This window comes from Onychomys torridus, chromosome 17, assembly GCF_903995425.1.
Source record: "Onychomys torridus chromosome 17, mOncTor1.1, whole genome shotgun sequence".
In the NCBI taxonomy this organism is placed as follows: Eukaryota; Metazoa; Chordata; class Mammalia; order Rodentia; family Cricetidae; genus Onychomys; species Onychomys torridus.
Window position 1 is genome coordinate 49,356,152 of NC_050459.1, and position 24,464 is coordinate 49,380,615.

The 24,464-nt window shown below is 36.8% G+C and overlaps 1 long non-coding RNA gene across 1 annotated transcript in view; it reads right to left on the reverse strand.

Annotated features, from left to right (window-relative positions):
• Positions 1 to 317: 317 nt before the first annotated feature.
• LOC118597664 overlaps positions 318 to 24,464 on the reverse strand; it is a 29,828-nt gene continuing 5,681 nt past the window's right edge. The window contains exons 4-5 of the long non-coding RNA XR_004946879.1: positions 20,459 to 20,538; positions 318 to 375 (exon numbers count right to left, since the gene is read on the reverse strand). This is a non-coding gene — a long non-coding RNA (uncharacterized LOC118597664). The remainder of the gene's footprint in view (positions 376 to 20,458; positions 20,539 to 24,464) is intronic.

The following is a 24,464-nucleotide window of genomic DNA, read 5'->3' on the forward strand; positions in this document are numbered from 1 at the left end:
GATGGCTTCTGGATTAGAGATGGGGCGGGTGTCCACTTCTCCTTTCAGCTCTGAGACCCTATCTGGTGCAGAACTATGCAGTCCTTATACATGTTGTCTCAGTCCTATGAGTTCATGTGTATATATGTCCTTCTGTGTTTCCTTGGAGTCCTCCACCCCCTCTGGCTTTCACATTCTTTCTACATCCTCTTCTGCAGTGTTCTCTGAGCCCTGAAGGTAAAGATTTGATGGAGACATCATGTTTAGAGCTGAGTGTCCCAGGGTCTCTCACTCTTTGCATATTTTCTGGCTGTGGGTCTCTGTTTCCCTCTAGTCTCTAGTTTTCATCTGCTGCAGGAGGAAAAGTCTCTTCTGATGGCTGACTGAAGAATTGATCTGCAAATACAAAAGAATGTCATTAGGAGTTATATTGTTCCTCTTGCAGAACAGTAGTACTTGTTTTTCCCCTAGTTCCATGACCTATCTTGTCTCAGGTTCTTGGCCACCCAAGCAGTGTCAAACATGGGTTTCATCTCATGGAGTGGGCTTTAGATCTTATCAGATAGTGGTTGGTTACTCCCACAAGCACATGTCACTATTGCAGCAACATATCTTGCATGCTGGTCAGTCATGTAGATCAAAGGGTTTGTAGCTGTGATTGATGCTTTCCTTTCTTCTTTTGTATTGTGCAAAGCACCTTCATGTACCATGAATACTACTAGCCCATGAGGTGAGGTGCTGTGGATATTGCTCTGTATAAATAAAATGCTGATTGGCCAGCAGCCAGGCAGGAAGTATAGGCGGGACAAGTAGAGAAGAGAATTCTAGGAAGTGGAAGGCTGAGGCTGAGGAGACTCTGCCAGCTATTGCCATGAGTACCAACATGTAAGATACTGGTAAGCCACGAGCTACGTGGCAAGGTAGAGATTTATAGAAATGGGTTAATTTAAGATGTAAGAACTAGATAGCTAGAAGCCTGAGCCATTAGACCAAACAGTTTAAGAAATATAAGTCTCTGTGTGTTTACTTGGTTGGGTCTGAGCAGCTGCGGGACTGGCAGGTGAGAGAAATTTGTCCTGACTGTTGGCCAGGCAGAACCAGGAAAACTCTAGCTTCAGTAAAGGCTCTAGGTAAACACTAGCTTGACTTCTCCATGTTCAAGGACTTCTGCAGGTGTTGTGCTTAGTAATAGGGCCTTACTCTCAGTTTGTGGAAAGCCACCAATAGTTCTGGCAATAGTCTGGGTTGTTCAGGCACTCCCATAGGACCCTTCTGTTATTACTCTTTGTTTTTGTTTAAGTTTCATGCTCCTGATCGAATGTAGATTGCTTTATTTTTGTTTCTTATTTCTTACAGTTGTGTACCACATTTCGGTCAGGTTTTGCTTTTAGGTCATACATCATACATCCTTGACATGAATTGGACTTGGTGGTGTACAATTGTAATTCTAACACTTAGAATACTAAGGCTAGAGGGTTGGGAGCTCAAGGCCAGCTTGAACTCCATATTTAGACCATCTCAAAAAGTATGGAAACATAATAATAAATCATTGATGTTGCATGAAGTTGTATTTTAGATACTCTCTCCTGTTGATAGACTTAAATATCTTTGATAAATATTTAATAAGATTGCTTTCTGAAAAATCATTACACACAAGTTGTTCTCCAGAATTCCAATGTTTGTTGCTTATTAAAAAGTTTTAACTTTTAATTCTTGATGTTAGAATATTACTTAGTTATATGAGGTGAGTTAATGTTTCATCATTTTACATAATGAAAAATCATCATCATCATCATCATTCTCTTATATATTACAACTCAACCTCAGTTTCCCCTCCCTCACTTCACCCCAGTCTCTCCCCTTCCATCTCCCCTCAGAAAAGACCAGGCCTCCCAGGAATGGCAACCAAACACAGTTTAATAAGATCAGGCACTTACTATCACATTAAGGTTGAAATTTTTAAAATGGGATGGCACAATTACTGTCAGGAATACTGAATCCCTGTGTGACTTTTGTACCTTGGTAAAGAAGAGAACCTTTCTTTGTATCATATAATATCCAAAAGCCAATCAAGATTAGAACCGTATTTTTGAAAAAAAAAAAAACAAAAACAAAAACAAAATAAGAAAAACAAACAACAACAACAAAAAACAACAACCCAGAATACTCATTTAGTGCATTCAGCATTCTGAAATCTAACAACTCTGGAAGAAGTATTTTAGTCTTTCCTAGTAACTCATATCTGGAAAGTCATACTGCAGGTTCATACAGACATTTAATAAACAAAATATACTTTATAAAAGGTTGTTTATAACAGCAAATGGCTGGATATTGCTCAAATATCTAATACAAACAAGTTGTCATGATAAGTCTTGTCCCAGGAGTCTGCAACTAGGACTGGCAAAGATACTTGATACTTAAGTGCTAAAATCTCCAACAATATTGTGTGTCAAATGAAAAATGCCGCTGTACATTATTAGATAGTAAAGCATATTTAGTGAAAAAAGAAAGAATAGCATATATTCAGCTTTGCTTGTGTATTATTATGAAAGAATATATGAAAAATGTGTAAAAAACAAAACAAAACCCTGCAAACCTGTAAGGGAGGGATAGAGCTGGATGTGGGAGCTTTCTTTCGCTATGCTCCTGTTAGTTTGACTTTGAGGTATACAAATTTATGACTTCAAAAATAAAATCTCATACATATATGCCTACATAGATGTTACTGTGAGTCGTTTTTCTTTTCTTTTCTTTTCATCTTATTTTTGATGCAATGGTTCTTGATAGTGTAAGTTTGGATTTGAATTCACTTTGCAGCTCAGGCTGGCCTTGACCTCAAATTCTTGCCTCGCCCTCCTGAGTGCTATGGATTATGGAAAGGGCTGCTGCACCCAGCTCATATGATGATGTTCCTTCTGGGTGAAGTGACCACAGCCATCTTTAAGCAGAACAGCTATAAAGGTCTGTAAAGGGCCAGTGTGAGATTGGGTCTGCTAACACTCCTTCATGGTAGGAAAAGGTATGTCATAGGACTCCAGAGTTTCACAAGACCCTCTTAAAGCCTTTGTAGGACCTTCACAAGGCCCCTCCCCTTCCTGACATTCTATTTACTACAGTGCAAGAGGGAAATAATTGATTGGCTGTAGTATGACATGTTGGTGATGAAGCTATCATGAGTTTCCCATGCTCCTGTAAGGAATCGTCATAAATTACTGCTTTACCACATTGAGGGTGGATGGAGTCATTTCTACATGATCTGTTCCTGCTGCCTTGTCTATCAAAGAAGACGTTCCTTTATATCTCCCTAGGAAAAGCCATGCAACAGTTTAATGTACACATATATGTATATACATTCTACACACGCAGCTTTAAAATCCTAAATGCCAAAGGTTCTCCTGGAATTCAGAATAAATATATGAAAATATGCTCTGTTTTCTTTTAGCATGGGACTGACAAGATCTGAATGCTGTCTGAATCTGGATTTTTCATTGAGAATCTTTCCCTACCCCATATCTCCCCAAGCCCCTCTTTTCCTCCATTCCCCACTCCCTCTTCTCTTAGAGTTTTTCCTCCTTAGTTCTCCTTAACATGACTAATATAAGATTTGAGGCTAAGATTAAAAATAGATAGTTATTGGGTCATTCCCCCCTTTTTATGGTTTGCTTTGTTCAAGACAGTGTTTCTCTGTGTAACTGCCCTGGCTGTCCTGGCACTCGATTTGTAGAACAGGCTGGCCCCAAACTCACAGAGACCCACCTGCCTCTTCTTCCTGAGTGCTGGAATTAAAGGAAGGTGCCACCACAAGAATAAATGTGCTTAATTTTTGTGTGATCCCTCAATATAAATCCGAGTGAATACTTCCTAGGCTTTTTTTTCCTTCCTAATTAATTCATTCTTTTTCTCTAAATTAAAAAATAGTTTATTATGTGTTTATTTTTATAGGTATTTTTGTTTTTTTGCATGTATATATGTGCATCCAGAGACCAAAGAGAGCTTTGGATTTCTTGAAACTGGAGTTGCAGATGATAATGAACTGCCATGTGTATGGTGGAACTCAGGCTCCAGACTTCTGGATGAGCAGCAAATGCTCTTGACGGCTGAGCCATCTCTCCGGTCTCCCTTTTCTCTACATTTTGAGAAATTCCCTTGTCTTTCCACCTCTTTCACCAATATGTGATCCTGACATATAAATACAGATTACAGATTAAATAAGTGAATGACTCCCAAATGCACTATATGTTGGTGGGAGAAAAAAAATTAAGAGATCTAAACAAAGAAGACTTCATCCATATTATGGAATTTATAGCTGAGATATATGTTCTTTTAAACTTCACACTCCCTGCTATTCATCATTTCCTCCTCAAAAACCCCGAAGATCTCTCTCATTAAAAGGCAATAAAAATGTAGGAAAAGCTCCTAAAAATAGCTCTCCTGTCTTCCTCTTCACTGGCCTTTCCAAAGATGTATAAACTAAGAACAGTGTAAGACAAATGCTTTCTACTGAACCTTCACGCACAAAATCCAACTCATTTATCAAAAACAGGGGGAATCTCTAAATAGCAATGTGTATAAACAAGGAGAGTTTTAAGCCATCTACCATGCAACTCCTTTTCTGGAATTTGATGGAAACACAGGGACTATTTTATCTAGTAGACTATATAATAAGGAAATTATATAAAGTGCCAATGTACTTTCTAAAGTAGAGTGATGGATTTCAAGGTTGGAACCAGGGAAAAGCTCAGTGATTTAGCGGTACCCATTCCAACTCTACACTATCTATCTTTGTGCTCTTTACCTTACTTGGTTCATCAAATTTAGTAAACTCAACACCGAAGTTTTTCTTTTTGTGCATAAATTAAGCTTTGATTTTTTTTTCTAGTACCATTCTTGTTTTTTGTTTCTGGTTTTTGTTATTTTTGTTTTTGTTTCTGTTTTTTTTATTTTTTATTTTTTTTTGCTGCTATGTTGGTTTCTTTAGTGTTGACTTAAGATTTTGTAGATGAGCACTTCAATGATGGACTGACTTGTCAATCTTTTTTTATGTGATAAATCAGTGTTCTATATAATGCCATACTATCCACTGCTTTAATCAATGCTCTCTTCCTTCCTGGATTATAGTAAAGCATCTTTATATGACTAGTGATTCATCTATTTATTTGTGTTGATTTAATCTTGCTGAGAACATACTGGCGCATACTAGCACTCATCTACATGAACCATTTTATTTTAGAAAATATATTGATTTATCACTGATTTTCTTGCACCTTTGAAGTTATTTTCCATATTGTTTTATATATACAACTAAACTTCAATCTTAAAGCTTTAAGAGCTTGTTTACCTTGGCAAATGAAGGTTGTTGAGTCAAAATTTCAGCTCTCTTCAGCTGAGGAATTATAGTCATCACACCTTAGGATGATTCTATCTCTTTTCTGGATTAAAAAGTTTTTTCTACCTGCTCAGCCCTCAGCTCTGTTTTGTAGAGAATGTTCCAGTTCCTACCTATTGACCTTTGAACAAGTTTAGGGTGGTTATTTTCTTCCACTTTGCCCTTATTCTAGAACACCATCTCCTTTCTATCCATCTATCTTGCTCTTCTTCATAGCCTCAGACAATTTTCTCCCTGGTCCTTGAGGCCTCACTCAATCCCCTCTCTGTTTTTCCACTGAGTAATTATAATATTGCTATTGCTTGTACACTTGGAAACCATGAAATTTGCCTATTAAAGTTTCTTTTACCAGGAAAGAGTAGATGTCATATCAAACTGACAAGGAACAAACAATGTCTCATATGTTTTTTTTTTTTTTAATTATAGTAAGTTTTAAAATAAAGTCTTGAATTTATTCCAACCAGTGTTAATTCCCAGGATGGCCCATTCAGGCAGCTGTTGGGAGAAACAGGCAGAATTAGAAGTATTCTATTAGACAACATAGTTTACCTCATATTAACTTTCTGTATGATGAGTGAGACTGAATTAGAATCACTCTTCTTGAAGAAAGGTGGGCTCTTAGTTTTAAAGGATCAGGAGAAAAGACAGAAAGGGAAAGAAGAGAAGGAATAGGAGAGAGAGAAGGAGGGAGAGGGAAGAGAGGAGATCACTCTGCTTCCTCCCTCCCTCCCTCCCTTCCTCCCTCCGTCCCTTCCTCCTCTCTCCTCCCGCCTCTTTCTCTCTTTCTGGAGGAATATTTTCTTCCAGGCAGCATTTTTTCTCACCTGCAGCATTTCCAATCGGCCTGAGACCTGGCAACTGCCTGAAATCACTGAAGTCATTGGAAGCTATAATTAATACCATGAGTGACATGGGTAATACTGGTGTTTTTACCTAAAAAAAAAAAAAAAAAAAAAAAAAAAAAAAAAAAAAAAAAAAAATTCTTCATACCCTTCAGTTATAGTCTGTTGAAGAATGGAATTAGTGTATAACCTTACAAATCAAACCAGAAAAAGGAGCACTATAAGAGTGAAGACAATTTCCTTTGCTAGCATGAAATCAGGAGAGACACATTTGAAATGATAGTCGGGGCTACAGCTGCACACTTTCCATATAGGTGTGAAGAGTTTTAGTATTGATGACCTACCAATTATGAATAAGAATTAACATATAATGTCAAATAAATTATTGTTCTGTATTCCATGTCAGCGATGTTGCTGTTGTTTGAAATAAAATGAAAACATTTGGAGATAAATTTGTAGTGTCTCAATGACTAAGTTTTGTTATTTTGCTATAGAAAATAACAAAATTATACTCCAGTTGAGAGACACAGAGGCAGCCTAGCAGTGGTGGTACAAGCCTTTGATCCCAGCACTCAGGAGTTAGAGGCAGGCAGATTTCTGAGTTCAAGGCCAGTCTGGTCTACAAAGTGGGTTCCAGGACAGCCAGAGCTACACAGACAAACCCTGTCTCAAAAAAAACAAAAAACAAAAACAAAAACAAAAACAAAAAACAAGAGGAGAGGGGGCTGTATGAGGCACACTCCACAAATTCAACTTGTATGTTTGGCAGATTCAACTACATTACCAAAACAAACGAACAAGCAAGATCCAGCATACCAGAGATTGTTTCAAGCAATAGACCTGAATTAACTCATTTACATCTAACAGTTTTCCTATGACGTTTGAGAAGCATAGGAAGACTGCCATACAGAACACCACAGAAAATGAAATGAACGGAGAGATGGGAGCTAAGTGTTCTTCTCAGGCTTTGTCATGTGTTGGAAGTATAAACACAGAATGTGTGATATGGTCAGCCTCCTATTCCCAAGTTCTCAAACTCAGTGAAAGCACGTCTGTATTGACTGTACAAATCCATTTCCTCCTAGTAATGACATAAGCGTGTATGTGGTTCTTCTATGTCTTGGGCACCTATAAATGTTTTATATATGCTCTAAGTTTACATATATTGACAAATATACTATATATATTACCATATATATTCAATGTTTTATATATGCTCTAAATTTACATATATTGACAAATATACTATATATTTACTATATATATTCAATGTTTTATATATGCTCTAAGTTTACATATATTGACAAATATACTATATATATATATATATATTACTGTATGTATATTTTTTGAGACTTCACTGCAGTAAAGACTATTATTGTTCTTATTTTATAGATAAAAATGGAGATGAAATCAGTTTGGGTTATCAGAAAGATTGGTTATGAAACCAAGAAATATGACCCTAGAATCCTGATCACAAATGTGATCACCGTGCTGTTTATGCTTTTGTACATACTCTCTCACATTTTTGCCATCCTTCCTACAGTGCAGACCCTGCTCATTGTCCACGGCCTGCATATAAACCCACACATAAACACACCAGTTCACATGAATGTTCTTATTCCTCAAACACATATATTGTATTTCTGGGTCGTTTAACATTTTTGTTCTCTAGGTTTTTTGTTTTTTAAAGATGTAAGTCTTTCTTCCCAACAGGAGCAAATCTCCAGGAAAACAGAATTCTCAGGAAGCCTTATCAACATAGCAAGTACTCTTACTGCCAGTAAGTAAACTTATCAAAATAATAAGTTCACTTTGTAAAAATCTTCTGAGTGGAGTCTGACTGGAGCATGTAGCAGATTAAGACATGGCTCAGTATTTAGAACATTGTAATCTCCTAAGATCTACTTGACAAAGTGTCCTGTTATTATAGCCCCTGACATAGTTGATTTGTCCTTATCACAATAGTGGATCCTATACACTGTGTTTGAAATAAAACACGGTGAACACAGATGGCAGGGTTTCACTTTGGAGCCTGTCTTTCTTGAGCATTAAATAGAAGGGAATCCTCTATTGTTCCAAATTGCTCAGACAGTGGATGGTAGGGTGGTGACAGCTGTTTCTACTTGGGTAGCATTTTATTAGTTTCTTATTGGACCAGTGTTCTAGATATTATAAGCATGATTTTTTCACTGTCAAAATTGATGAGTAAATATACAAATTGCAAGCACACATGAGATTCTAATTTTAAAAATACACCTGAAATTTTTTCATATAGCTTCCATATATATCTGTGTGCGTGTCTGTGTATACACACACACACACACACACACACACACACACACACATATATGGGTTTCATATACAAGTAGTTTTTGAGAATACATGAGTATGTGCATCTACATTATTTCTACTCTCCCTTCTACGTTGTCCCCTTCAGATATGCGACCTCTTCTTCAGTTGTTACTGTTTTATAGATACCATGCTGAGTCTGATTAGTCAGTTAGATCTGCCCCACCCATGCGTGTTTCAGGCTGACCACTTGATGCTGAATAATCTATTAGGAGTTCTACCCTGGAGAAACCAATTCTCCCTCAGTAGCTACTGATTTAGTGTAGCTCTTCATCTAGGAGTGAGGCCCTGTGAGGTATTCTCCCTTCCATGCTGTCAATCAACTTTTCAGTGGGAACATTTACTAACAATTAGTTTTGGATTTATTGGTGTTGTAAAATCTGCTATTTCCACAATGGCAAACATATTTGTGCCTTGCATGTCTTCAGAAGTAACGGTTGTCAGTTAAGATACTTTTGGGTGTAGTTTATAGAAAGAATTTTTATCAAAACAGCTATTTTTTTTTTGCCAATTAAAATGAATGGTCACTGTACAAAGATTATACATAATTATGTCTTTTGAAAGATTATATATGTACATATGTGTATATATCTGTCTGTCTGTTTGCATGTATTGAAAGTTACCTAATCTGAGAACAGATCATATAACAATGATGCATATTATATGATCTTGCTGAATGCAAGTGTTCTGAAGCATCTGAACAGTCTTTTTGATTTCTCTGGTAAATATTTTGTAATTTGCAGTTTTTTGTTTATGAAAGGATTTGGGTTAGGAAATTATATGACAGCAATGTGATTACTTCAGTGAAGATTCAGATAATGTTCTTATGATTGGATAAGTCAGTCTGATACCGCTGAAGGGATGTCTTGCTTCTTAGGTCTACCAAAATCTGTGTACAATAAGTATTACATTTTAAGTGTATTACAAAACATAAGTATTTTCTAATATATGATCTCATTTTGATTTTGGTCCAGATCCACAAAAATTCATTTTGTGAAACAATTGGTTGCATACACATGCATGCGTGCACATGAGCTAGACACAGATATTCTTGTCAACTTGAGATGAACTACAATATACTCATGGTATCAACACTTTAACAAACAGAAGTGTTTCATTTTTGTTTGCTTTGTTTTTTCCTTTGACATTGGAGGCTTGAGGACTCATCATTTAGTGATTTAATTAGGACATTAGTCAGTCTTTAAGCTTTTGTGGATTCTTTTTCTGGATGATAATCATTACAACTTTAGACACATATGTCTTTTCTATGGTGTGAAACACTCAGTTCTCCCTCTCTTGTCTAGCAGGACAGTGCCCTACCTAAACGCTGCATCAACATTTGAGTCTGATGATGGTTAAGGAGCAAAGTTGTATCTCCAGTTGTCTATACCTACATCAGGAAACCTGTGATTACAATTGATGCAAACTAGGAGGTGAGGATCATTTTCAGATCTGCTCCTAGGGTTACCAATAGTAATGATTGATTAAGATTTTTAAAATTTTGTTTTCATTTCATTAAGGAAGACACCAAAACCAAATTCAAATATGCAAACTTTAACATCAAATACAAAAGGACATAAATAATAATCAACAAAAGAATCTGAGCATCAAACATTTAAAGCATAAGCGATTGTAATAAAAATAAAAATTAAAGAAAAGATTTTCTGTCTTAAATAGCAGCACATACAAGCTAAGATTTTAAAGCCACTCATAATTTAAAGAACTGTTTAAACAGAGACAGGAAGTGAAAACAGTTTAGAACACCAGATCTGTCATCCTGGTGAAGGAGACCTGGAATTGCATGGATTAATTAATGAAATGTTTTTTAGCCTTCCTGTTAATACTGGTCTGCAAAGCAAGATTTTACCAACACTGTTTCTTTATAGCTTCCTGATAGGCCTTAACACAAATGTTCAGGGAAGTCTAAATAGAAACAGACATGTCTGTTACAATTAAAAACTTATTTAGGGAAGTTGTGGTTCTGATTGTACTTTATCTGCATTTGTTGATACAACATATACATCTTTACAGAAGTGTTATTTTCCTGCTGAGATGTTTGCATTGTGAACTTTAGGGAACATTCACACCAAAGTGGAGAAAATGGTAGGCAGTTGAATATTGAAGTCTGTTTTCCTTTTGTCTGATACCCCCTTTTATCATTATCTAAGAGAAGCAAAGACCATTAGAGAAAGCTAATTGCCTTCATAGTCTTCAGATTATACTGATGATACTGATAGGAGAATTCAGGCAAATTGCATTCTCAAAATGGTTCTGGGAACATACCACTTCCAGTAATGTTTTTATCAAGCAGAACTAAAAGCAGAAAGGGCAAGGATGCACTTAAAGACAATTATCCATCAACGTTGGAAAACATAGTTAGCAGATTAAGAGAGTCGAGTATATGCAATATATCTTGATTGCAACAAAGCAGTTGGTATAGCATTATTCAATTTGCTAGCTGAATTAATTTAAATTGGTTTAGGCAGAAGTATAGTCAAATGAACTACCAGCTATCAAAAGAGTCATAAATAATAGATAACAATAAACACATTTGTTTTACATGCTCCTAATTTAGTTACTCCTCCAATCTCTTCAGAACAGAATATGACAGTTAATATAATAGATGCTACCCTCCAGTTATCTCCTAATCTTTTAGGAATCCCATCTGTTCTACAAACTCGCAAGGGCCCATTATGTTACCATCAACAACTTCCATTATTCAGAGCTTATTTTATTTATCTATAGTGAGTTTTTTAGTTGCCCCTTACATTTCTGTTTGTGTGTATGGACTTTTTCTAATTGGATAATTTTGTGAGCAGAAGTACAGGGCTGTGGAAACAGCTTTTGCCTCCATACATGCATGCTACTTACTGGCCCTTCCTTGGTCTTTGGTGGAGGTACATGGTTCAAGCCACTGTTTCCCTTCCTCCTTTCAATATTCACCCTAATGAAGGAGTAACTTTCCCTTAATGTAGGCTGGCCACTCTGAAGGTAGGATAACTAAGCCAAGAGTTTCCACCTAGTCTTTGAAAAATCTAAAACCTGTAACAAAGACACAAACTTGAAGACAACATGACCTTATTCAAAGAAAGGAGACTTTGTAAAGCACACAAAGACTTTCCCAGTTGGGAAGAATATCCATTAGTCAAATGCCTGCCTTGCAAGCATAAGGACCTAATTCAGATGCTCAGCACCCACATAAAACTGTGTGTGGTCATGTGTATGTATCTTTGGCACAGGAGAAGTGTAAACAGGTAGTTCCTCAGAGCTGGTTGGCCATCTAGTCTTGCCAGTCAGTGAGCACAAGGTCCCATAAGAAACCCTGTCTCAAGAGATGAAGTGAGTAGCAATGGAGGAAGACATCTAATGTTGGCATACATATACACATATTTATACTATACACAAAAAATTAGGAAGCATTTGATATCTATCTATCTATCTATCTATCTATCTATCTATCATCTATCATCTGTCTGTCTGAAATAGTGTCTTCCTATGCAGCCCATACTTGTTTAAAATTTATATTTTCCCTGCCTCAGTTTCCCAAATGTTGGGATTATAATGCCTTGTCACAAGTCCAATGCTTCTTTTCAGTGTTTAAATGAGTAGTCCTTCGGTTACTTTCTAGGACAATACTTCTCAGCATGGTGATTGGAGCTGTGAATAATCTGAGAAGGGCTAGAAAAGAAGTAGGTCACAGTGAACTTTCCTATATCTTTGAGTCATCTTGTGGGGGCTGGTAAAGTTAAAAAGTACTGAGTCAATATTTGAAGGAATTAAAAAAAAATCTATGTAACATAACATATACAAATTAAACAGGAAAATAATTTGATGTTAAAAAAACAGAAAATCATGCATGTGGCATAGCTCAGCAAATCAAGCTTAGCACTTGCCAAGCCTGATTTTGATTTTCAAAACTCTCATAGTGGAAAGAAATAACAGACTCCTACAACTTGTCTGAACCCCAGTGCTGTGGCATGTGTACCTCCCTCCCACATAATACATAAAGTTTAAAACAAAATGAAAGTTTTGTAAAGGAAGCAAAGCAAAGTTTAACAAAGACCAGCATCTCATAGTGAGGTGAAGAAGTGGGAAGAAGGAAGGCTTTGGGAGAGACAATGAGAATCTCTAAATACTGGGAGACTAGACATTTGTGACACTGGGGAACAGCTACAGGTACTATTGCCTAGGTCTTCTCTCTAGTGGTTAAGCAGGTATCTACAGGATAACTATTATATACTCCATTCCTTTTTGGAAAAGTAAGATAGTGACATAATTAAATAATTTCTGACATAGAAATAGCCACATGAGAGGGTTTGATTTCAAATGTCCCTGTGTCTCCATGTCCAAGTTATTTGAAATGGAATATGATCCAAGAAAGAGAATAAGAAGCAAGAAGGTACATGATTCTACTCTTCTTGCCCAGGAAGAGGTTGTTTTTTTTTTTAAATTTTTAAATCATGATAGAAAGCTTTAGAGACAGAAAGGACTGTAATTGCATTTAAATGCAACCAAGCAAGAGTAAGTGCAGCACAGAGGAAAAATTTGATTTTCTCACTATTGATATGGTTGTAGACAAATTATTTAACCACTGTGAACATCTTTCCTCATCTGCACTGTGCAGGAAATAAGTCACATTTCTCAGAATTGTCATGAATGTAAAGTAAAATAACATATAAAATGCTTGATTTAATAACTGCTTACAATAAGCATTCTAGAAATGGTAACTATTCTTTTTATTAAATCTTATTTCTTTGGAGTCAAAGCAAACAATGAGAACTGAGCAAGTTACATCATTTTTATTTTTATAATGTACAAGAATACCAAATGATTTAAATGCATACTCTTAATTGGTACTCAGCCACAAGGGGAATTCATTGTGCAGATCTTTTAAAAACTACAATCATGCTGAGTAGCATTGACCAAGCAGTTTTTCAAGCATACATAAAAGTCATCTTCAAAAAAAAAATATTTAAAATATTAATGCAATCAGGACCTAAAGTAAAAGTGAAGGTATTGTTCTCTAATAATATCACATTTTACACAAAAATGCCCAGAATATCTTAAAGAAAGAATGATAATATTTTAATTAGAGTATGCCTTTGAATATTTATTGGCTTAATTAGCTATGTTTATAAGTGTCTTGTTTTAAAAATTATCTCTTTTTTACTATAAACATAAGGCATATTATTTTTCAAATCTAAACAACAGTAAAAGTAGTTCTACCGGTCACGGGCTATACGTGTGCTTATGTATATGCGTGTAAAAGTGTGCACATGTGTGTATATTAGCATATGCATGCACCCATGTGTCATGGCACAGAAGTGGCAATCAGAAGACAACTTGAACACTTTGCCCTTTTACCATGTGGGTCCCAGGAATCGAACTCAAATCTTCAAGCTTGCCTGCAGGCTCGTTTACCTGCTGAAGTGAACACATAATGTTCGTATTTATCTCCTAGCTATTTTTAAATTCTGAAATACTTTTTGCTCACAATCCTTCTTGATTCATATTTTATACTTTTACTTAGAGTTTTACCCCTTAATTTACTTCTTAACAATTAATTGTACTAGTGCTTTGCTGTGGGACGATCTTTGTACGCTGTAAGTATGTACTACTCTCATTGGTTGAGAAAGCGCTGACTGACCTATAGCTGGACAGGAGAGATTGGGTGGGAGAGCCAGACTAGGAGGACACTGGGAAGAAGGAGGTGGAGTCTGAGGAGTCACGAGACAGATGTGAAGGAGGCAGGTGTTGGGATCAATCCATGTGAGTCTGTTTAGTGGGTAATTGGGCTTTATTAAAATATAAATTGGGAAAATACACTCACAAACACAGAACCGAGTAAACAGCTGAAGTCGTCCTCTGTTCTGCCTGGAAGCCAATGACCTGGCTGTCTGGTGTCTGATCATGCGAAAAAGAGCAGTGTGAACCCTCCTCTTTCCTTTTAAGAGGTCACATACCCAGGCAAGAGGTCACATAAGCAGGCTAAAAGCACTGCCCCTTTTGGGACTGGATAGCCCAAGATCATGGGCGGGGCAAATAGCACTACTAACAGGACATGTAGAAAATGAGAGAACAGTCCATGAGCCACGTGGTGAACGTAGGTAAGAAATGTGGGTTAATATAAGTTATAAGAGCTAGTTATCAATGAGCCTAAGCTTTTAGCCAAGCATTCATAATTAGTATTAAGTCTCTGTGTGGTTATTTGGGTTATTTGGGCTGGCAGTCCCAAGAAAATATTCGACTTACGGAGATTTATTTTTTTATTGTTTTAAATTTAACCAGTGTGGCCTCTTCTACTGACCTCATGTTTTTATTTTTGTTTTCATTCTCTGGTCCCAAACTCCTTTTACTTCAAACTGACTTTTCTCTGTTTACCTCTCCACATTCATTTTCTCTCTTTTCTCTGCCCTGTTTTGAACTCCCAGAGGCTCTGGGAAAGCAGTGGCAGGGAGAGGAGAGAGATCGGGGAGAGAACAGTTTTGCCGGACAGTCCCACTCCCTTTCTGAACTTGGCAGCTGACCTGAGAATCCTCATCCGTAATGGTTTCCTTCTTGGCTCGAAGAACACAGTTTTTTGTTTGTTCGTTTGTTTTTTATTTTTCCTTTTTATTGAAAATAGATTCTTTTCTCATAGAATGTAACCTGATTATAGTTTCCCCTTCCTCTATTCCTTCCAGTTCCTCCCCATTTCTGTCTTCATACCCTTTCTGCCTCTCATTAGAAAAGAACAGGCTTCTAAGACATAGCAACAAAATACAACAAAACAAAATATAACAACATAAAACAAAACCATCCCAACAAAGTTGGACAAGGCAAACCAACAAAAGGGAAGGAGTCCAAGAGCGGGCACAAGAATCAGAGACCCACTAGTTCACACACTCAAGAGTCCCACAAAACCACTAAACTAAAAGCTGTACCATATATGCAGAGGACCTGGTGCAGCCGTGCGTATGCCCTGTGCTTGCTGCATCAGTCCCTATGAGTTCATATGAGTTTTGTGAAGCTGATTTGAAGGGCCTTGTTCTCCTGGTGTTCTCCAGCCCCTCTGGCTCTCACACTGTCTGCCTCCTCTTCTGCAGGGTTCTCTGAGTTGCAACAGAGTTTTAATAAAATTTTCCTCTTTCACATTTACATGGGTTCTCATTTTTCACATGTTCATCTAGTTTTTCAACTCTTCCCAGGACCCTGGAAATGGACACTTTCTTAAGAGTGTGGATTTGAGAATTCCACCTATTTCAAGTTGACCAACTCACAAATACAATCTACGACTAAAAAAAAAAAAGGCTTTTGTTTTCTCTTATGTTTAATATTTACTGCATTGAACAATGTCGTATCTTGAAAATGTACTTTAATTTACTGTGTTTAAATTAATTCTTCATTAGAAGTTTTTTTTTTTAACTTCTTTAATATTGTGATTTATTTTGGACTTTTTAAGTGACATGGTCAAAGGCAGGATCAGAGAGAATAATTAGTTGTAGAGTTCACTTCCAAAACAGGATCACTAAAAGAGCATTTCTGTAGGTCTCCCTATAAATTAGAACACAGGTTCCTCAGTCAAACTCCATTCTCTTTTTTAAGAAAAAAAAAAAAAGTCCACCTCTCAAGGGACCGTGAGGGATAGGTCAGACCTGAGTTCGGATTTCCACCACCTATAGAAAAAGCCAGATGTGGTAGAGAGCCTGCAATCCCAAGGCTGGGAAGGCAGAATCAGAGGATTCCTGGGGCTTGCTAGAAAGCCCGTCTAGCTGAACCAATGAGCACCAGATTTAGTGAGAGACCCTTCTCCAAAAATAAAGTGGAGAATGATTGAGGAAGACTTCCCAGGGCAGTTCATTTTCTTTATGCATGTTTTATACTTTTCTCACAGTATACTTTCCAGTACGAACCAGTGTTTGAAACTGCTTGCTTTCCTATCTGTTTGCAGAAACCAGTGGTATCCGTGAACCATATCAGTGTGTGGTAAACAAGCACATCTTGACATGACTCTTTGTCCTCCAGAACTAGAGTCTCTGGTAATGCATCCCAGCAGGAGGTAGACCAGTCAGGGAGTGGCACTTGACATTCCAAGATAGGAAATCAGTTGCAGGAACAGCCGAGCCTGGGAGAGCTAAGAGTGGCTCATGTCGGGATTATGGGCTTTCGGAGTTGTCTGTCTGGCAAGAGAAGATGTAGGGCTGCTTTACGGTAACTGGAAATGCACTCTACCCCTTATAGTAAGATGGCTGGGAGAGTCATGCAGAGGCGTACAAACCTTCAGATAGGAGATTAGGAGATGTAGACATCAAACACCACTGACAGTAAAAAGGACCAAAGAGAATCCACCCACAACAGGATAAACTTGTCCTTTTTAAAGAATGAATCACATTTTAAAAAAAAAAATCCTTTATGAAGAGATTATTAATGCTTGTTTTGCTGGCTGGGATTAAAGCCAAGACCTTGTACGTGATAGGTAAGCATTGTACCAGTGAGCTGTACCTCTCAACCTCTATTAGATTGCTGAGCAATCCTATAATTAAAAGAAAATATGCTAATCAAGCCATGGAGAAAACAGACTTGCTGGGAAAAAAAAAAATTGGATAAAAGAGCTAGAACTGAATATTTATAGATTCTACTTTGTGTTTCTCAGTAGTCAATAAAAGAGTTAGAAGAGATGGAAAAATAAAACTGTGAGAGAAGACAGTATATTTAGTTCTAATTAATCAAAAATAAAGCCTATAGGGATGCTATTAAGACAGCTAGCTCAGTGACAGATTCTAGGATGGAACTGAGCCCACGGAGCTGGCTCGGCACAGTGGGAGCTGGCTCGGCACAGTGGGAGCTGGCTCGGCACAGTGGGAGCTGGCTCTACCCTTAACTATGTCATTCTCTGTGCCTCTGCTGCAGTCCTCACTGGTTCCCAAGGCAGTGCAAAGTCTACAGCCACAGAGGAAGCCCTGCAGCTTACGGGTCCACACACAAGCAGAGGTTTGTCCTGCTTCAGACTTGATGCACCCAAACCACCCCTACAAAATGTCTTCAAAGATATGGGGCTCTGCGGAAAAAACGTCACCAGTCTACAGCAAGGGATCCTCAGAAAGGAGTCAAAATAGGAGACCAGGGACACGGGAAAAACATAGTTGACTATGGTCAGTAAAGAGTACTGGAGAAGTTCTCTCAGAGTCAGTGTTAGGGAAGTCCCGAGCAGATCAGTAATGAGAATAAAACAATTATAACACAAACTTGGATTCACTGACAATGTATTATTAAAAAAAAAAAGAAAGAAAGAAAGAAAGACTAACTGAGTCAAATAGTTTAACAGTCTCTTAAAATTCTCTTTAAAAATAATTGTATTATGCTCTTGCTTCTGTAAACCTTTTATTGCAAGCATCTGCATTCTTTATGTGTCAATTTTTAAAAAAGATTCATTATTTATTTATTTAAAACCATGTGTATGCAGGTGTATCTGTGGGTGGGTGTGGCCGTAAGTGTAGGTAACTACTGGAGCCCAAGAGGGCACTGGATCTTTGGGAACAGTAGTTACCAGCAGTTGTTAGCTGCCTGACCTGGGTAATGGAAATCCAGTCACATCCAGAAGATCAGTAAACTCTAAACCATTGAGCCACCATTCAGCTCTAGTAGCAGGAGTTCTTGAGTTGAATTATTGGTTCCATGATTTCCATTCCTCCTCGTGTCATCATGAGACACTCTTGATTTGTTCAAACTTATACATTTGGCTTCATCACGTACATTTTGATTAGCAGTCTCCTTGTTTGATGTTTTTCTTATAGCCTGTTATTCACATGTGAACATGTTTTAATTTCCAAGATTTTTCTCTTTGAAAATATTTCTTAATGCCTCAGGATATTAATTACGCTTTAGACAAAGACAGTGACTGGTACAAAATTCTGTTTCCTCGATTTAGTTTTCACTGAGGCTAATTGTCACTAGCCAAACACATATTAATGTGTACTCTGTATTAGTTCTAAACACGCAACATTTTGATATGGAAAAAGCTACATGCATGTTCAATTTTTTCTTATTTAAATCTTCTGAGATTTAGTTTTACTTTATTTTTTCAGGAAATTTTGCTTTTATTTTATAAATGCACTAAAGCTTGAACTGGTTCTTTGAGAGTAATGTGTTGTAATTCTCTTTATGGAATCTGATGAAATTACTTTGCTTATAAAGGCCCTTGACTGCTGTTTTTCCTGATGAGTGTTTTCATGTGGCACTATCATGAAGATTAAACAAGATAATACTTGGACAGCACGGACTCTGTGAATGGTGTATGGGAGATGCTCCGTAGATGTTTAACTCTTACTCTTTTCTTTAGCATCTTTATTTATTTAACTTACCAGTGTCTAAATAATTCCAAAATTTTACTTTTAGAGAGTTCATTAGCCCAAAAGGACAGAGATGAAATGCATACTGTCGGATCTTTGTAAGATAGTACGGCTATGCATACATTAGCTTTTAAGAAACACTCCATGGTTTTATGAAAAAGTGACTCTTCTCAGCTTTCACTCTTACGTGGTTTCTATGTCCACCTGCATTCTTTATATTCTGAATATATTTTAGAATTTTTTTCTACGTAACTGCTCAGTTTCTGTTATATAAATTTAAGTTCTCTCCCACACTTTTGAATTGTATCTCGGCTGCCTGTGGGATCCTTGGGCTCAGGTCTTTTTTCTTAGAAAACTATAAATATTGTCTTTCTCTGGCCCAGTTTTCCAAGTTGCTGAGGGAAGCATGTCTATTCTGACTGGTGATTGGTTAATTCTGTCCCCTGGATAGAAGTCATAGGATTTGCTTTTTTCCTTGGAGTTCAGGAGTTTTTCCAGGTAATATAGTGTGACATTTGTTGTTGTTAATCTAGCTTGTCAATCAAAAGCCTTTGATCTGAAAACTCAAGTAAGTGAAATACTGTTCTGTCTTTATTCCTCCTTCTCCATCTGTTTCTTTGTTCTGAAATGCATATTTGATCTTCAATTTTTTTCTTCTATTATACTCACTTAATTGATACTCTGTTAACTATCAATTTTAAAATTATTTTCCAAATTATTATGGAAGTTTTCACCAGCATCCACTTTAATTTCACTGTCCTTACTTGATTTTTAAATTAAACAAATCTCAATTCTGTAAAACCTTTATTCTAATGTGTGTGTATGTGTATAAATATATTTAAACTTTCTCTTCAGATCTCACTTTTTTATTTTTAATTCTTCTTTTCTTCATTACATTTCTGCCTTAAAAATTCTGTATAGTACTGATGACTGTTTTGTTTCAACTTCATCTATATTTTAAATTATGTGTCAATCTCGAACATACAATAATTTCCACTTACTGTTTATCATTGTTAAACTGGGTCCACACAGAACCCTACTTATTTCCTCCGAACCCACTTGTCTTTGCAGGGAAGTATGGTGGGAGAATGTGAGGAGATGGAAGAACTCAGTTATAGAGCTACTTCCTAAGGAGAGGACAAGGTTTAGGAGGCTGATGTGCTGTGTCCTTTCTCTGGAAGCTTTTATGTTTGAATGCAATTTTCTTCTTCATAATAGCATGTTCTATAACAGCATGGCAGTTTAGCTCAGTATGAGGTGTAATTTAAAAGTAGTAAGCACCTTCAGTCTGCAAACATTTCTCCTTTTGTTTGGCATAACTGAACAAGATGCTGGACATGTTTATGAGTATCTGCTCAAGATAACTTGTGTTCCTCAGGAATTGACTCAGTTAAGCTACCTCGGGCTTAGTGAAGAAGCAGACTGCCTCATTGTTAGCCGCTCTACACACCGGAACCTACTGGAAATCTGATCTATTCTTACCTTGTCCACATTTCAGACCCGAACCTACAGATTGTAGCATTAGAATAAACTTTGTCTGTGTTCATCATTAACCAGATTCCACATCTTACCTGAGTGGAGAGCTGAGAGGCACAGAAGGCAAGAGCACAGACGACACAAATTCTTTCTTCCTTTACCGGACTTGATCATTCTGAAAAAAAAAACAAAAAATTAGTGACAACTTCATATAATAGTAAACTAAGACTACCTCAAGAGATATTGCTCTTTGTTTTGGTAATTTCTCTGTGAAAGTTCCTTCATCAATTCCTTTAAACTAAAAATATTTTTTTCTTATACGAATCCCCAACATTTTACTGCCTTTTTTTTTTTTTTTTTTTTTTTTTTTTTTTTTTTTTTTTTTTAGCCAGCTTTCTGTAAAACCCAGCTTACATTGGCTTATAAAGAACAAAAGTGGGTGGTTTTGTTGTTGTTATTTTTTTCTGTTTTTTTTTTTTTTCTTTGACTGATAGATTTTCAAGTTCATGGTCCATGATAGAATGGCCTTTTGATTTGAGGTTTATGGTAAGCAAATACACTATGGTAAGTAGTTCATATTGGATCAAACCTCTTACTTCATGCCAGCAAATGAGAAAAAGGAAGAGGAAAGGATTGGAGTCTTGCTATCCTCTTTCAGGGCATAACTTCAGTGACCCTGCCCACTAGGCCCTGGCTCTTAGAGTTCTTGCCATCGTCCAGAAGTGTCAAAGGGGAACTAAGCCATTAGCACATGAGTTGCTGGGGATATTTAAGATTTGGACTGTAACACTGGCTTATTCCTAATGTGTCCAGGAAATACTTAGCACACAGTAGTGATGGGGTGGGCAATGCTGAGTGAGACATGGCTTTAAGATAAAGAATTTGGCTCAGAGAACTGCTGCACAGCAATCTATAGCAAGAGTAATCCATTGTATTATCTACTGGCATATTTTATATTCATTTAATTTTTGAAGCATTTGCCATATACATCAGTAGATGCTGTCTAGCTACTTCCTTAAAAAAATAATAAACACATCAAATCCAAATGTTAGTGTTGAACCTATGGATTCTCAGTGGAATTTGAATGCTTCTATAAAAATCTCTCTGGAGGTTAAAGCTCCCCAATTGCAGCAGAGTCTTACTTCAGAAACTGGAAGCAAACAAACATACAGCTCTGAAAATTTTGGGTGGCCTTAATGGAAGAACATCATGTTGAGATGATAGACAATAAAGGAGTTGAGCTATAAGAGGGCCCAGCTATTATTCTTGAATGTTACATACTATCTTCTTCATCTTACATCTTACAACTGTGCAGGGTTGTAAAATTTTCCTAGTTTCTGCCCATATTGGTTGCAAGTTTTCCTTCTTTGATACTGTCTAGCTCCACAACTGTTATTACAGGAGACTCTTAGGCATGTTGGACTGTTGTGTGTTTTTCTCCAATAGGACAAACACTATATAGGCACAGGATTGCCAGGGAACTTCTGATGTACTTCACCCCCTCCCCAGGAAAGAAAATAACCATATCTAGGGAACAATTTGGATACTATCTCTAAATCTGTTTCCCTGTATTCAACCTAAAGCATCCTTCCTAGTTATTCATTGAGCAATAGTCAAAGAAGAGAATATAATCTATTACCAAACTGGCAATTCATTTATTCAATGTGTTCACTACTGATTGCTATGGACTTCTTCTACTTACTGATTCTTCCTTTTCCAGAAATCCAGGAGTCTGTCAGCATCTCATCTTTTATTGCCTAAGCTATCAAACATGCCCTACAGTTTGCAGCTTTGATTCTACAATACATCTTCCTTACAGCATCACCAGGAATTCTACTGTAATAAATAGACATCACATCATACCTCTTTTTTAAAATCCCTGTTACATCTCATCACATTTAGAACAACATCCTTTATTTAATTTTGACCTCCTACACCATATCCTAGCACCTAGCTACTAGAAGATAATGTATAAACTTGAGGGGAGAAATCATAGAAGTGAGAACATTGCAGAAGGCTTGTTTCCCAGTATCTAAGTATAAACTCTTTCCAAATTCTTGGATACTTTCACTCTGCCTGTGTGAGAATGCCTGATTGGGGGGAGGGGGTCTAGCATTGGTGAAATAGCTAACAGAAATAAGCTGAGTCTATCTTTGAAAGCAAACTATAATTGGTCCATCTACAAATTTACCACTTTTAGACTTTTAAGACAAGAACTTGTACACACAGAAGGGAGCATTTCATAATACTTGTTAATATATTGTTTGATCGTTATTCTTACTAAACATGGCTTCCAAATACATGAAGTAAAAACACAGAAATAGAGAAATAGTCAATTCTATGATCAAAGTTGTTGACTTAGACTCCTATCTCTTAGTAATTAAAAATTATAAATGATAAGAAACCTAATTGAGCCTATCACTCACCTTTATCAAACTGACATTGACAGAATATTAATCCAACAACTAAAGAAGGCATATTTGTTTCAAATGATGATAGATTTTCGCCATATTGTTGTATCCTGGCAAATAATTTTCAAATTGATTTTAAAAGACTAAAATTTGCCCAGTTTTTGCTGCCTGTGATGGAATTAAAAAGAAAATAAGTGGTACCAGTCTTGAAAGACTCAAAATATTGACAGGTTGAGTGACACATTTCTAAATAATTTACAAGTAAAAGGAAAAATCACAGTTAAAATATTTAAAATGAGGTGATAGTGAAATCTTGGTGAAACTTCACTTAGATGAAACATTTATCATCAATGCTAATATTGTAGGTTTTCAATGGTAACCATCTTCCAAAGTTGAAAGACAAAGCAAGACTCATGGTTTGTGCTATATTGGTATCTGGTGATGTTGTCTTTTCTTAAATGCTGTGAGAGCATCTCCTGTTCCTTCTCTTGGAAGTCCCAGGGCTCTCTCTCCTTTTCAACTCTGTGCTTTGAGTATTGTTTTCCAAATTGTTTTTCACTATTTTTATCAACCTATTTATCAAGAAAATAACAACATGTGTTAATTATGCATAGTAATGGGTTTCATTATGGTATTTATATATGTTCATAATGTAATTAGATAATATTCCCCTCCTGATATCGCCTCTTATTTCCTTTCCAATCCCATCAATCTCCTTCCTCTTCATAACTAGTCCCTTCCCACTTTCATGTTTTTAATTTGATGAGCCAATGAGTTTCGTTAGGGCTTTCTATAGGAATATAGATGGAAGTTTGTTTTCAGGAGTGTATGCACTTTACCAATGACTACACACCTGAAGAAAGTATCTCTCTTAGTCCCTTCAATTGTTAAATGATCTGTGTACAGTCCTCAGGAGGGTCAGGACCCCATGACTCTCTCCATTTCCATGCTGGGGTTTTGACAGGCCAATCTTGGGGAGATCTTGTGCAGGTAATCATAGCTGCTGTGAGTTCAAGAGTACCAAGCCTATGTCATGTCCAGAGTCATTGTTTCCCACGATTTCTACCATTGTCTCTTTCGTTTCTCCTGCCTCTTCTTCAGTGTTCCCTGAGACTTGGATAAGGATCATACAGATGTCCCCTTTGGAGCCTGACATTCAACAGTCATTTATTATCTGTACTTTGACTAGTTATGATTCTCTTCAGTTACCACTGACTACTGCAAAATGAAGCATGTTTGACCAAAGTTGATAGCAACACTATTCTATGGGCACCAACAGTTAACTAAATGACAGTTTTTCAGGAACATAATATTCATTTAAGAAAATAACAACAAAAACAGCAGTAGCTTCCCAAGTAAGGCCTATAGCCTTACTAGCCCGGGACTTTTGGTTGAGTTTACAATACCAGATGTGTATTCCCTCCTATTAAATGGGCATCAAATCCAGTGAGAAAGCAAATAATTATCTTCAGGATAGACTTGCCACAATTGTTCTAGTGGTCTCTTCTTGCCTGATTGGCCAGAACTGTTGCACACAGGGTCTACAACTTAGTAAGACGGTTGATGAATATTCTCCTCAGCAGACAACACATACATTCTGCTATTTTGAGGGCTATCCTGAAGAAAATAATCTTCTAGTCCAGTTCCAGCTTGATTTCTCTATGTCCTGTAATCAAGTCATATAATGTGT